The sequence below is a fragment of the Chamaea fasciata genome, unplaced genomic scaffold (assembly GCF_029207755.1).
Source record: "Chamaea fasciata isolate MVZ Bird 193981 ecotype frontalis unplaced genomic scaffold, bChaFas1.0.hap1 SCAF_9, whole genome shotgun sequence".
NCBI classification, from domain to species: Eukaryota; Metazoa; Chordata; class Aves; order Passeriformes; family Sylviidae; genus Chamaea; species Chamaea fasciata.
In genome coordinates, this window is record NW_027094094.1 from 25399066 (window position 1) to 25413767 (window position 14702).

The following is a 14702-nucleotide window of genomic DNA, read 5'->3' on the forward strand; positions in this document are numbered from 1 at the left end:
ATGCAGGAATTACAGGGACTCATCATGTTCAGTAATGAATGTCGGGAATTGCTCAGTGTTTCCACCTAGATCATTCCGTCCTACTCACCATGTCCAAAGGTAAAAAATCTTTCTTATTAGATGGTGTTAAAAAATGGATAAATTGGCTGTTGGTGTTTTCACATGGACTTCACTGCACTCTGAGTGCAGAAATGATTGAATTACCTGAGAAAAATTGTGACCTGGGGCAGTTCTTTTGGGTGAAACAATGGTAAATCATATATTTTTGGGGAAACGAATAAACAAACCCCCAAGCACAATACCTCATTTCTACAGAATGTGCAGAATCTCTGGACTGATGTTTTGGGATCCAGTGGATCTCTAATAGGGATGTAACTCTGTATGGGTAATGCTGGTACAACATCTGCGTGTTCTGCTCAGATTATGTCTTCTGAGAAACTTGATTTTAACTTTGGTGGCCACTCTCATCTTTCTTCTTGATCTGAGACTCTTAAAGGACACAGAGAAAAGCAAGTTTTTAGACTTTAGGTACCAGCCACAGTTCTTAATCTGCAAGTTGTAACTGAAGGCCATCTGCAGAACATGGGTGGTGCTTTTTGGTTGGTTTGTGCTGTGTGTAGTGGCTTGCACAGATGGCAGTAACAAGAACAAACCTTCTGCTGCCTGTCTGGGAATTGTTTTCATCTCTCTCTCAGCAGCATTACCACAGAAGGCCTGAGAACAGGGATGTTCAGAAACTCAGGACTGAATCTGCACATCAGTATTTCTATGGAGTTTCCAAGGGGACACCAAAAGGGCAGGAAAGTCTGCATCTCTCCGTGACAAAAAAGACAAGAAAAAATTTGGGGCAGTTGGGGAGGGCTCATCTTCAAGTCAGCACACGTAACACAGAACAAGAGCTGTTTGCAGATCTGTTGAGGCAGAAAATGTCATTTACGTAGCCTTTATCAAAGTAAAACTATGCTGTCAGAAGTAGTAGAATTTAAAATTTCAAGTCCATAATTCATCCAGTCGTTCTATTTTTCCAATCTGTTCAATGTTTTGCAAGCCTCCACCTCTTATGGAAAGTCCTTCATTTACACACCCATTTAGAACTGTTTTTCTTTCTTTGCCTTCCTTCCTTGTGGCATTGAATCACTTCATCCCCTGAGATCCCATTACCTCCCTGTGCTGTTAACACCCATCCCTTTAACCACCCCAGTGGCACAGAACCCTCCACCTGCACTTCCTCTGCTCCCGGATTCCAGCTTCCTCTTCTTATGCTTATTATTCTTTCTTAGCTATTGCCTGTAACTTCCTAAACGTATCCAGCCTTCTATTCCCTTTTTTTCTCCCACCCTCCACAGTACCTTAGAATACTTTGTTACACTGTGTTACAGAGCAATACTTGGTCTGTCATGAGACCTTTTCATTTCCCAATCTCCTGTTGCAGCCCCCTGATGTGGGCACACACAGTTTGTGGCGGTTGGGAACAGGGCTGTGGCAGAGCCTCAGCCTAAGGGGCTGCAGCTGTGTGGGACAGGTGAGCAGCGTTGAAGGTGATGAGCCATGGAGTGCTGGGGTTTCTCACCAACCACAGCAGGGCAGAGAGCCCACACAGGTGTAATGCATGTAAGGTGAAGGGTATAAAAGGCTGTACTCAAGAACGGGCAAATGCTGCTGCTTGGAGCCTTCTTCAGTGTTATTTGTGCCTTCTCCATCAACCTGCTACAAATCTGACCCATCTAAAGGTAAGGGAAAACCTCCATCAGCCCTCAGTTGTTTTGCTGTTAGCATCAGCCAACAGAGGCTGCAACAGGGTGGGGAAGCCATGGAGGAGCCATTGTTCTGTCTAGTGTGGAGACTTCTTAGTGTTTCATTTGGATTAGCAAGTTAAATCCACGGTGGTTTTTTTCCAACTATGAGGTGTGTAATTTGCTGCCACTGCAAAAAAACCCCCAAAAATTCCCATGTGTGAAAGTGGAGCATAAAAGGTATTTTACTGTTTCACTCAGCCAAAAATGTGATTGCCTGCTTTTTAAACTAGGTTTGAGCCAGTAGAACACATCTTTGCCTTTCCCTTAATTGAAGTAGGTTTTGTAACATGGCTTTGAAAATTTTTAGTGATTTTTTGTTATAACAGTCCAACATATCCAAACCAGAGAACTGAGTATTTTAAAGGGTCAGGACTGAAACAAACCAAAATACTATTAACAGAGACCTGCTGCCACTGAGAATACAGGCTGAGATGCCTGTTGGAAACCCAGGCCTTAATCTAAGGAACCACTTTCTAGGCAGGTAGTCTGTCAAAACAAGCTGGACTGCTGGAACACCATCCTAAGAAGATTACTGCCCAATCATTCTGTTTAATTTAAGCTGAGCCTTCTAGACAAGCTCAAAGGACTCTGACACATAGTTCCCAGTGAAAGTGAATCCCTGACTTCCCTAACCCATCCTGAAAATCCTGGCATGAGGTCATTTAAAGTCTGCTTTCTGACTGTCCTCAGTGTTTGTGCAGATATGCCACATGTTCTGCCTCACTGCCTCCATGCTGGGATGGGCACAAGAGGTGGAAATGACCAAACTCTGGTCATAGCTGCCTTGGGGAAGAACAGCTTAAATAAAGTTATAGCTTAAACGGCGAGTGAATATCTGATTTTAAATTATTCATTTTGGAGAGGGATTTGGGTACCACTACCCAGGCATTTGCTTCATTTCAGTGGATTATTTGTCATGAAAACTGTCACACTGACATCTTTTGGAGAAGTTTTATGTGTCCATCCCAGGCTGCAGGGATGCCTTTTAAAGGACAGCAGCTGTCAGAAATGTCATCAATAAATGCCTGTTGATGGAGTGGAGTTTGTTTTTGGCATCTGTTTAGGAGAAGGTCCCATCATCTTATCTGCCAACAGGCCATAAGCAGCCATGTGGTTTCTTTTGATACCTGCTTCCCTGAAGGGAATTCCCTTTAACTGCAAGGTTGGAGTGGTCTTTTGTGCTCCATAGGAGCCTGATTCAAGTCAGTAGGGACATAGGGAGGCCCCAGGATGCAAATAGGCAATAAGCCTCTGTAATTGAATTGCATTTTAGTCTTTTTTGGATTAAGCTCTGTTTTTATATTTTGTGCTAACACATACTGATTCTATTCTTAGAGCAGAATAAACCAGAATCCCTTTAAGGCCTTGTGACTTTATTACCATTTAAGTCTGAGGATAGATGCATAATTTATATATGTTTCTAAGGGTCACAATCTTTTGATATATGTCCTTTTAGGGAGGGGTTGCATAGCAGATATAGGGTCAGCTAGTTTCCAAATCCAGGACTGATTTTTCAAAGATTAGGGCTTGTTGATATAATAACTACAGAAGTAGATGAGACTCCTTACTTTAATGAGGCAAGGAATAACATGTGCACAACTAAGTTCTTTACAGAGTCTCGTAGGAACATATCTATCTTCACACAGTCTGAAAAAAAAAAGGACTCTTTTAAGAGTGCTTGACAGGCCCCTGATCAGTGCCAGATTAGTTTAATGAAGCACAGTGCCACTAATACTAATCTCTTTTCTAAACTTCCATTCAGCCCCTTAAAGCCTTTACCTTTTGCAATGTCTGGGTGTGCAAAAGCGTAAGAGATAAGGAAAAGGAGACAGTGAGGCACTCAAAAAGCTGTAGGGAGCTAATCAGTGATCAGCTTTCAGTGGCTCTGGAGGTACAAACTTGGCATAGCTGCTCAGTGGTGTTACATACACCGCAAGTGTTTACAGCCTTCCAACCTGTAACTTGAGGAGAGTGCATGCACTTCTGAGAAGTTTAGAGATGCAAGTGAATTCTTTCATAATTACAGCAGGATTCATGAGATGAAAAATTACTTCTTCAGAATTTTTGTATTATCTGGGGTTCTATACCTATATGACAACTCCATAAATCTTCTCTCATTTTGCACTCATTCTCTTATTGTTTGAAACCAAGAATGAAATGAAGGTACTGGAATGTTTAAAGCTGTCTGTGTCAAGCCATCTCCAGGAAGCTCTGAACCTTGTAGAATTTAACCCTCTTGTAGCACAAATCTCTCTTTAACTGTAGAGAGGTGCCCTGAGCTGATGATACATTTTTCATCCATATATGTGTTCTGTCATGTGTATCTGCATGTTTGCTGCATGACTTGATTTTTCTCTTGATGAATACTCTCATGATGATGTTCTGGAGAAAAATATAATAAGATATTTTTTTCTAAGTGTAGTTGAAAATACCTTTGCTCAGATTCTGTGATACTGAATGAAACCACAGCTTTATTAATTGAATGCTCCTGTACATATTTACACCAAATGAAGACCTCACATTGCATTAGATTTAAAGATTAAAGAAACAAGTATATAAGTTATTTAAAGAAGGGTCTGACATGCAATGCATATATATTAGTGTGTCTCTTTCTCAGTTAAACTTCCATTGAAAAGAAACTTTATATAAAGATGTAGTAAATTTTGCATGGTTATTGACATACTAATTAGTAGTAGTATTATAGGTGTTTGCGCTACAGAGATGTGTTCTCTTTTGGAAATGCATGATGAGAAAATGTAAGTTCAAGAGTTCAATGAACTGCACTGTGGGTGTGTTGGTTAGAAACCACCAAATGGTAAAGGCTTTGGTGACATGCTGCTCGTAAATTGAAAAAAGAAGATATGGTATTTTTAGTGAGGTTAAGCGTGCAGCCTATGACTATTTTGGAAGAGCAGTGAAGAATGTTACTATAGTATCTACCATAGTAAATATATCTAGTAAAATAATATTTTAATGAGCTGTGTTGTAAGTGAAATGAAAGTAATTAAAGTAGCTAATAAGAGTTTAACTCTGGTGTGTTAAACAAAACAGTTAAATTACACATTAGAAAATGTGTATCTAAAAAGAGAATATTTAGACATTGTGTGATCTGTTTAATAATGAATACAACGTTACTGATGAGCCCTAGTTAGTACTTTGGCTGCATTTAACCATGCAGTCTACATATAGAATCCCACTCCCTGGTGAGTATGATCCTGTTGATCGCAAATGATAAGTGAGTATTTCACTTATGTGCCAAGATAAGTAGACAAAATCTCACAGTTTTTCACAGTGCCGTGATTTCTCTGAGGATCTGTGCAGATGGCAGGGGAGATGCCTGGTGGGTCTGCAGCACAGGAACCTGTCTGCAGCATGCTGTGGCTTCCCTGCAGCCCAGAACACACAGGGAACTAATTTCAAGGAGTTTCCACTGTGGTTCCTGTAGTTCAGACACAGTTTAAATGTCTTCTTTTGTTTCACTTTGGAAATCTTTGCATTAGTGTAATCCTGCTTGCAGCTTTGTTCTTTCCTCTCAGCTCACAAGAGAAGAGTGTGAGAAGTGTTGTGGGGCACAAGAGCATTGAGCAAATCTAGTAGTAACCTGAAGCCTACACAGCAGGAGCACCTTAATGTCATTCATCTACTTATTACAATTTCTGGTTGAAAGCTTCCAGCCAGGATCAATTGCATCTCAGCACATGCTCTTGCTGTCAGCTCAGGGAATAGAGTTTTGCTTTGTTAGACTTGTTCATCATGATTGAGGCACCAAATTTTCTCAGGAAAAATTCTTAAAATGTGTACTGACAACATAAGAGCCTCTTTCTAGCCTATTGCTACTCATGTATTTTCAAGGCTAACATGACAAAGGCCGTCAGCAGATCTCAGTAATGTCTCTGTTCTTTAGATAGTCAAAAGGTTAAATGAAGGGCAAGGTTTCCAATCTTCACCTCCTGTGTGAGCTGCCTTGTTCATACTGTTACCCACGCACTACTTCAGTGTTAGACTGAGTTCAGTCAGGTGAAGGATAGGCTTGCATTGAGAAGGTTTATTTATTTGTACTGGGAATTATAGCAGCCTTAATAATAGAATGGTATGTATCTGCTTCAGTAGCAGCTCTTTATTGCTGCTGTTGTAGGAAGCAATTGCTGCAAGTCCAGAACATTCCCAGCCATGCAGTAGGGTATGCTGAACAGTATGGGAAATGAAAGATACTGATCTAGCAAATGTTATGTGGTAGCAATCTATAAGTCATGGAAAGGAGGTCGATGCTACCTACTAATACATTATATATTTGCAGAGCCTGCCTTTTACTTAATTAAGTCCATATTACTTAATTAGTATTGAGACATGAAGGAGGAATAGATATGTATCTCCTCTGAGATCCAATTTTGCTAAAACAAAAGGAGCCAGAGAAAGTTGACAGTAATAGAAATTTATTAACAATTTTCCAGTTTGGCATCTACTAAGTAGGCAAAAAATTCTATTCACTAGAGTAAAAGCATCAGCCAAGGGCTCAGAACATACTTCACGGTGACAGGTATTTAAAATTTGGCAAGCAAGGCAGGCTTGGACTGAGCAGAGGGAGTAGAAATATAAGGAGAAAGAGTTTCAATTTATTTACACTACATAAAAAGCTTTGATTTAGCACTTCCTTTTACAAAGAGTGTTAGAAGCATAAAATCATGCATGTGGTCACTGTCTGCAAAATATCACTCTTCAGTTCCCGAACCACTCAAGATGAATCTCTTATTTGTGGAAAGGAGAATTATACTTTTCTTCCTTATTGAAAGCATCCCATTATCTTTTTGGGATAAGAAGGTTTTACCACACAGAATGGGGCTTGTAACAGAAAAAATACCCTGTTAAACCAGTTTATTTCTATTGTTCCCTTATACTTCCATGAATGTTAAGAAATATCTGAGTCATTAGGTGCTTGAAAGACACTTTCACTAGCTGAGGCACGAGGTCTTGCAGACATGCTGTGAAGAAAATCTTTCAAAAGACAAACAAACCATTTTGATGTTGCAAGAAATTGAAGGGGTTTTAAAATAAAAAAATGCAGTTATCAGAATAGCTGATCTTCTTCGTCAGATTCTTCTGACCTTGCTGCTGAATCCCCCACACACTGGTCAGTGTTTCCATCCCTCTGATTTGCTGTAGGTAAGCAGAAATAATTTCTTTAATGTGGTGCTTAGGCTATTTCCAATTGGTTTTCTGGTTTCACTCTTCTCAAAGTGTAGAACATTGTTACTGATGCCTCATGTACTGGCTGTTTCCTGATCATCTTTACTGGTGTACAGGGAAATGAGATGTCACAATTCCCTTTCCTTTCCTCACGTAGCAGGCACACAGACAGACACCCACGCATTTACACCAAGCTAAATTCCTTAGTTTTGTACTTAAATCTATTTAAACTGTTCCCAATGTGCAACAGGAACTTCATTGTGGAGGGGGAGGAAGCATAAACTGAATATGCACTTAATTAAATTTAGAGTAGCAGATTGGAACTCTTCTTGGACAACAATTTGTCGCTAAATTTCGAGTAATTTTTACACTGATTATTTCTGGAAGTAGACAGCAGAGGCTGCATAATGACACCCTCATGATTAGCAAGTGAAGAGACTGCAAACTATATTTTACTGTTATAGGGTAAATGATTAGAAATTAACCAACATGCTGATGTGGGTTTCATTTCAGTAAGTAGTATTTCATCAAGCCACAGTAAGATTTTAATTAGAACTCATTGAGTGTACTGTTGCATTTGGAATACAAAAATGAAAATGTTAAACCATTCATCAAATAGTTTAGTTCAGCCTTCTATCTCGCAAATAATGTTTTTGTATTAGGCAAAGCTGTTTGGTTACTATCCTGATAGTGAAATTTAGGTGGTGACTTATTTTGCATTAAAAATCCCCATAACAAAAACCCTAAACCAAAATTAATGTCCCCTACAGATAAGCTACTCTGACTGCATTTTTTACTTATTTAAAATTATAATGACCCAATAAAGCTATTAAGTTTATCAAAATTTGTTCAAATACAGACAAAGTAATTTCCCAGCATTTTTATGCTTTCATTTCACACCAATCTGTTTGTGACATGGTACCATTACAAAAGAAATCTGTGTTTTTCAAAAAATCCTAGTGTCAGAATTTCTTCTACTAGTACAGAAGACAGAATAATATGAATCAAATAAACATAGTTATTGGTAATTTTACTGAAAAATACCTGTGTAGATAATTCCTTCCTAAAGGAGTAATTTTTAAAACTCAAAGTTAACCCATTTTTTTTAGCAATAACTGTTGCTCTTAGATATAAAACATGTAAGCACCTCCTAATCTATAGGAATGTCTGCTCAAGGAGCTATGTTTGCAATGTCTGCATTGGGAGCTCAACTGCATCCTGCAGCCATCATTCCAAACACAAATAAAGGGACCATGAAGTGGGAAACTGTGGGGTTTGAGCTGTGAAACATCACACGCCTTCCCCTCTGACTGATGTCTGTTCCACCCTCTGTCCCTTCCCAGGGCAGGGACATAAGATGCTGGGTCACTTTTTTACCTTATAACACTTTTCCAAAATCCTGAATGAAATTACAAAGTGAGGAGAATGAGTGAAAATTACAAAATGAGTGAGTGGTTTCTGAGTGAAAAAATGCTTTACCTAGGAAATAGTAGTTTAAGGTCAGAGGCAAGTCAAGGTTGTAGTATCAATACCTGCTATTAGAAAAGACAACCTTCTGTTTGCTCTAGTCCCTAGCCCTTCCTGAAATCTAAAAGAGTTGCTGACTTTACAGCTGAATAAGAACTGAGGATCTACTGATATGTTTAACCTGGAAATTTTTCCATAAATTATATGGAAGGCAGAAATATACATCATCTCCTTGCCCCAATTGATTTAATTGTTCGGCTCTGACTATAACAAAGTGCTAGCTGGGTCTTAGATTAAAATAACTGTATGGGAATAAGTCTATAAATATGTAAATCATATTCTGTGCAAGGACATATTTTTAAGCAGCCACAGTTCAAAGTACTTCAAGTGCCTATGCTTTAAGGAAGCATCTTAGAAGTTCATCATGAGGCCAAGAAAAGAATGAAGGGAAGCTGGAGTAAAATTTTAATATGCATAATAGAGATTAAATTCTTTTCACAACACACAAATGTAATGTCCTCCCATTGTTACTACAGAGAATCTTTCTTGTTCTGTGGGTAGGTTTTCAAAAGTATTTTGGTTTTCATTCATCCTCTCTAAGAAAGAAGTAGGATTACCTTCACCATACCCTGCAGTGTCTCCTTCTGGAGTTGAGGGCAGTGTGGAGTTCTTGTAGCCCTGGCCCAGCAGCTCTGGGAGCACTCCCCATGTGTAAGTCTGCAGAGCTGGTGGTTTGGTGCCCTGCAGCAGCTTTCAGTGTCACCCCCCCACTCCTAAGGGTTCCTCAGTTGCCTCAGATGAGCATGCACATTCCACAATTTCTTGCTGTGGTTTTTCTTTTTCCCAGCCTCTGTTCATATTATTATATTTTGTCTCTGGTTCAATTCTTATCTCCCTCTTCTGGCCCGTCAGGTGCAAATCTTAGCATTCTTTCCCTGCCTGTTATGATGTTCCTTATGATGTCCTCCTTTAGCCTTTTTTGGGGTGATCTCTGGATATTATGATCCAGGAGTTCACAGTTTCCCAGGTCCTTTGGGGTATATGCACTTTCCTGTTATTTTGAGGTTTTTTCCACAACACAACTTTGATTTTTTTTTAGCATGTCTTTTTAGCATAAAACTCTGGTGAAAAAGAATGACAATAACCTTCCCAGTTAATCTCTTACGCAATATTGTTTATTAACAAAGTTTCATTGGAGATGATGTAGATTTGTTGTTTGGAATATTTCAATCAGAGATCACAGGCCACATTTTGAAGAGGTAAAGTGAAATGGGTATAAAACAAAACCTACTGGCATGAAGGACAGTGTTTCCCTTGATTAAAGTAAGTAGATAACTGATAAATAATACCTTTAAAGACATGGCTATTACAGGAACATTTTTCATGCTTGCTTCCCGTGTTCTGAAAATAGAAGAGTCAATATCTTGTTTGTGTTATTTATTTCTTATAAACTATGTATATCTACCAGTTTCTGCTTAGAAATGGGATGCTAGCACCTATGTAGTCATTCAGGATATGCATCCTGGAGGACTGTATGCTGTGTTGTCAGCCTCTCTGAATTTATCAATGTGCAAGATTATTTTCTGTTATGCAGTGTCAGCTTGGAGAAAAGGCAGATTGCTGGGTTGGACAAAAATGGTTTTTGGTTTGTTAATTAATTTCTGCTTAATAGTTTTTCATAGTGATTAATGTTAAGTTCTCCTTCTGGTTTGAGAGTACATATACTTTCATATAGGCCAGCTCAAAGTGAGGAAGCTAAAGGAATAATGCTGATGGGGAATTACACGTGCAGGTTGATTTAAGAGTGAAGAAACTGGATCATGCGTTAGCATGTGATCCTATGAAATCATAGGTAATGGGGCCTGAGCTGAAGTCAGTGCAATCAGCTGAAAAAAAAAGTTCAATAAACTTTAATTACCTCTGGATCAAACACAGTAAATTAAATGTTCAGTGCTGAATAAAGCATAGGGCTTCCCCTAAATCCTTCTTTGTGTCAGCACTGAAAACCTCTCTTTAAAGAACCAAATATGAGCACATTTAATTTTAAAATAGCTGAGATTAAGATATAAATTTTGAAGGACCTTGTTTAGAGCAGATCTGGAGCCCTTTACTAATAAGTGTTGACATTTGGATATGTGAACTCCCTCTAAAGCAAGGCACATGATACAAAAGCTGTTCAATAATAAAACTAAGTATTAGACAAACCGATCAGTGTTTACCAAATATTTCTGTTTCTTTAGTACTTGTGAAAACATGCTCTTTTAAACTGTAGATTTTCTTTAGTTTTTCTTACTTTAGGGGCACCAAGTAATTTAAAGTTAATGTACTCCTAGAGATTAGCAAATAACTGATTATAGTCAAAGAAGTCTGGTAGGGAAGCTCATTTGTTCCAGGAGAAACACAGAGAATAGTAGATCAATCCAACACTAACTTGTATTTCTCTTTCCAATTTTCTTGTCAGTGACTTATCACCTTATGCTGCAATTTTACAGTTTTTCTCCTGTCAATCACATCCACTGGTGTGAATCCAGACTAAGTCTACAGGCTTCAATGGCATCACTCTCTATTTACCAAAGTATATCTGAGATCAAAATCCTGCACTATTTTAACATGCCTTCCTCCCAGTGAAGCCTTTCTTCTCTACCAATGAAGTTCCCAGAGTGCACTTTCTCCAGATTGATGCTTATGGTGTATAAATAATTTGGCAGGTGCATTGTATTAATATAAATGATCTGTCACAGCTCTGATTTCCTTGCAGCCCAAGTGAAGTGTGCAGGAACAGACAAAAGGGGAAGTGAGCCTGTTTAACTCTTTCTGCTAGTGCTGTTTTAAGTGGTAATAAATTTATGGGCAGCCTGTGGGTATTCTGATACTTTTCTCATGATTTTTGGATACATTTTGTTTCTCTTACAAACTAAGTGACCCTTTTCAGATATAGAGGTCTCAAGGATTTCAATCTTGTCTCTCTTTTCTTGAAGAAACTTCATAGCTACAACAGGCGAAAATAAAGGCTGAAATGCAAGAGGAGAAACACAAGGTTGCAACACTGATCACAGTTCAGCACTATACTGCTTATCTAGACCTTAATAGTAACTCCATGGTGCAAGTTCCTCTCCAAAGCTCTCTCTCCAGTGGGCTCAGTACAGGTTTCTTAGGTGCCCATGTTGCTGCAACATTACTTATAGGCATCAGGATATTTTCATCCTCACGGTTCTGTCAGTTCCTTCATTACTAAATTTGGAAAGCAGGACAAATGCACAAAAAAAATTGTGTACAGCTTGCTCAAGGTCATAGAGAAAACTGTGGCAGAAAATAGAATTTAAATACTCTTCCAATTATGGTTGCTTAGATATAAGTAATTCAATTCTAGGGTATTGTGAGAGTAAATATTGGAACTGGATAAATTATTCAGAGGAAGTGTGTTATTCTGAATGCTTAGTTCCCATGCAGGTGATTTCCAGATTGTTATAAATATGTTTGTTTTTCCAAAATGCTCAAGCAACTGTCTCATACATAATATTTGCTGAGATTTTCTGTATTCACCATTCAGCTGTTACCTGCAACCTGAATTTTCCTGATGGCATCACTGTTTTTGAATCCTCTCAGTATTTCCAAGACTACTGTGGTATCTTTTTTTATTTAAGCACAAACATGACCACATCTACTGATGAGAAATGAGAACTCCTTATCACTTCATTGACCTCATTGTAAATGGACACTTAAAAATGCCATCATGAAAAAGGAAGATGCTCAATGGCATCATAGACGAATCACGAATTTTACTCAGTCACAACTGTTAAAATTTGCTGTCTGATGTCCAGAATGCATCTATATTCTAATATTTTGCAACTCCCTGAGACAGAAATACAGTTAATTAGGCATGCTGAAAGGAGAACTTTAGCTACTTCGTTATGCATTGCTCCTGTCACAGAATGCTCAAACAGTGTTGGTGAATCAATTTGAAAACTCCAAGGAAGCTGGTTGATATAAATTAAATTAAAAGCTCAAGGCTGCTTGATATGCACTTTTTCAGACGTTGTCTGAAATCCTGCTTTAAAATACCCTGCTGGAGTTAGTCACAATTTAAGAAACTATCGTATCTCAACTCCCATTTAACTGTCCTGAACATTTCTGTATTTGCTTTCCTGTCACTGCTGGTTACTGAGATATGTGTGTACAAACAGAAGCTCCCCATTCTATTAGCATGCATGACAAAATATTCCTGTAGTATAAGATCACTTTAGTTCTTGCAAGAATGGTAGAAGCGTACTGAAACAAAATTCTCCAATGTTGCTACTCTTGGCTGGAATCCATCCTCTCATCCTGCTCTCCAGGTAGCAAGAACTTTGGCCCTGGGCTTTGGCTTCTTGGTGAGGGGGGAGTACAATGACAAGTTCTCTGCTAGCTTTGAATCCTGCTTCTCTAGGATCCCCTCAAGAGAGGACAGAGTTTTAAAATCAGAGGAGAGCATGATCATGCTTTTAAACTTTTCTGTAGGACAGCTATTTTAAGTGGTTGTACATTTTTAAATGCTTTTTTAAAAATAACCATGTTTTGCCTGATCCTGGTGTTTTTACATGTAGGTTTAACCCACTTCTGAAAGTCATCATTCCAACTGCACCTCATTTCATGTGTCATTGCAGTATGTGTAAAATTTTCAGAACATCACTAAGCCTACTATGAAAAAATAGCTGACTGAGCCTTAAGAGGTCCCTTTTACTCAGAACAGGCTTTAGAAGCACCTCTGGCATCCTTGACAGGAATGCATCAAATCTTTTCTTGTATATGGAGACCACAAACTTTACAAGAGGCAGAATCAGATCTTTGTGCTTACTTAGACCAATTTTGGTTATCTCAGCTGAACTTTTCCTTTTGCAGTTGTCCCATCCACATGGATGTAGCTTTCAGAGTCTCTTGCACATTTTGTGCATCCCACTGCTATAATCTAGTCCAAGTTTACCCATGTCTTTCATGAGAATGACCTCTGGGACACACCAGATAAAAGTCACAAGGTCTGAGTCTTCTACTTCTTCCCCAGTCACAAAGTCCCTAGGCCAGTAAAGAGTTTTAAAGGAAATCAGGCTGGGTCTGACACAACTTATTCCTGACAGCTCCATTTTTGCTACTACTCATTGCCTTGCTATCCCCAGCTGTGAAAGCATCTGAGTGATAAATAATACAGTGTTCTCTGTTACTTGACAAGTTTGTTGTGCACCATTATTTAAGAAAACCAGTTATAGCTTGAACTGGTCAAGCTTTTTTATGTTTTTCAGATAATAAATATTTATGGACTTTTTTATTGTAAAAAAATGTTTCACTTTATTTTGAAAACTTGTAGCAAAACAATTTTTACTTAAATTATTTATGTTTCTGGGATCATTCTCCATTTCTCCCCTTCTCTACCAGATAAAGAGATAAGAAAAAAGAAGCAAAATTATAAGTGTTACCAAAAAATGAAAACTAATCAAGTCTATGTAATATTGGGGAACTGTGAGTATATTGGGGAATATACGGCTGCTTTTTGCAGTTTATAACATTGGAATGAACTATCCTCTGCCTAGTCCCAGCTCATGCTCTAACAACTTCTTTGACTCATAAGAATAGTTAGAACATCTGCTAAAGGTCTCTCTCACCTTTATATTTAAGAAAACAATTCTATCATAGAAATAGTCCTCCCTTGGAAGAGTAAGCCATGCATAGCAATTCACAGTGATATATACACATCACAACAAAAGTGAGACAATTATTCTCTGCAATCCTTTGTTTCACTTTTCCATTATAAAAACAGTATGATGTTTGTGTGAATAAACATTGAAACATTGTATCACTGCAATCTTAATTTGACCCTTGGGAATATGTTTTCCATGCTGTCTTAACTTGAAAAGTGCTTTTGATGGCTGACTGTAGTGTTCTGTTAACTCCTGCAAGTGCAGTCTCTGTGCGTCTTTGTCAGGATGACAGAGGATTCCAAAATCATCTTTCACTTAAAAAAAAAAAAAAAGTTGTGGGAGATACAAACATGTGTGAATAAATAAAAATTAAAAAATAACCCACATGCCACACTGGGAAAGGAACAGGGCAGAGTGAGTGGAAGAAATTCAGCTTCGTGTGGATGGGAGGTATATTTTTCCCAATCATTCCAATGCAAGCCTAAGCATGTTAAAGTCAACATATACACCCTAATTCTTGTTCACCATTCCTCATTCCTCATTAAAATAGTTTTTTAAATCCACAGACTTAAACTCTTCTGCCAGA

At 38.4% G+C, this 14702-nt stretch overlaps 1 long non-coding RNA gene across 2 annotated transcripts in view; it reads left to right on the forward strand.

The window, feature by feature from the left end:
• The first annotated feature begins 1643 nt into the window (after positions 1–1643).
• Positions 1644–14702, forward strand: part of LOC136294105 (uncharacterized) — a 106811-nt gene continuing 93752 nt past the window's right edge. For both annotated transcript variants that reach the window (XR_010722311.1, XR_010722312.1), the window contains exon 1: positions 1644–1730. This is a non-coding gene — a long non-coding RNA (uncharacterized lncRNA). The remainder of the gene's footprint in view (positions 1731–14702) is intronic.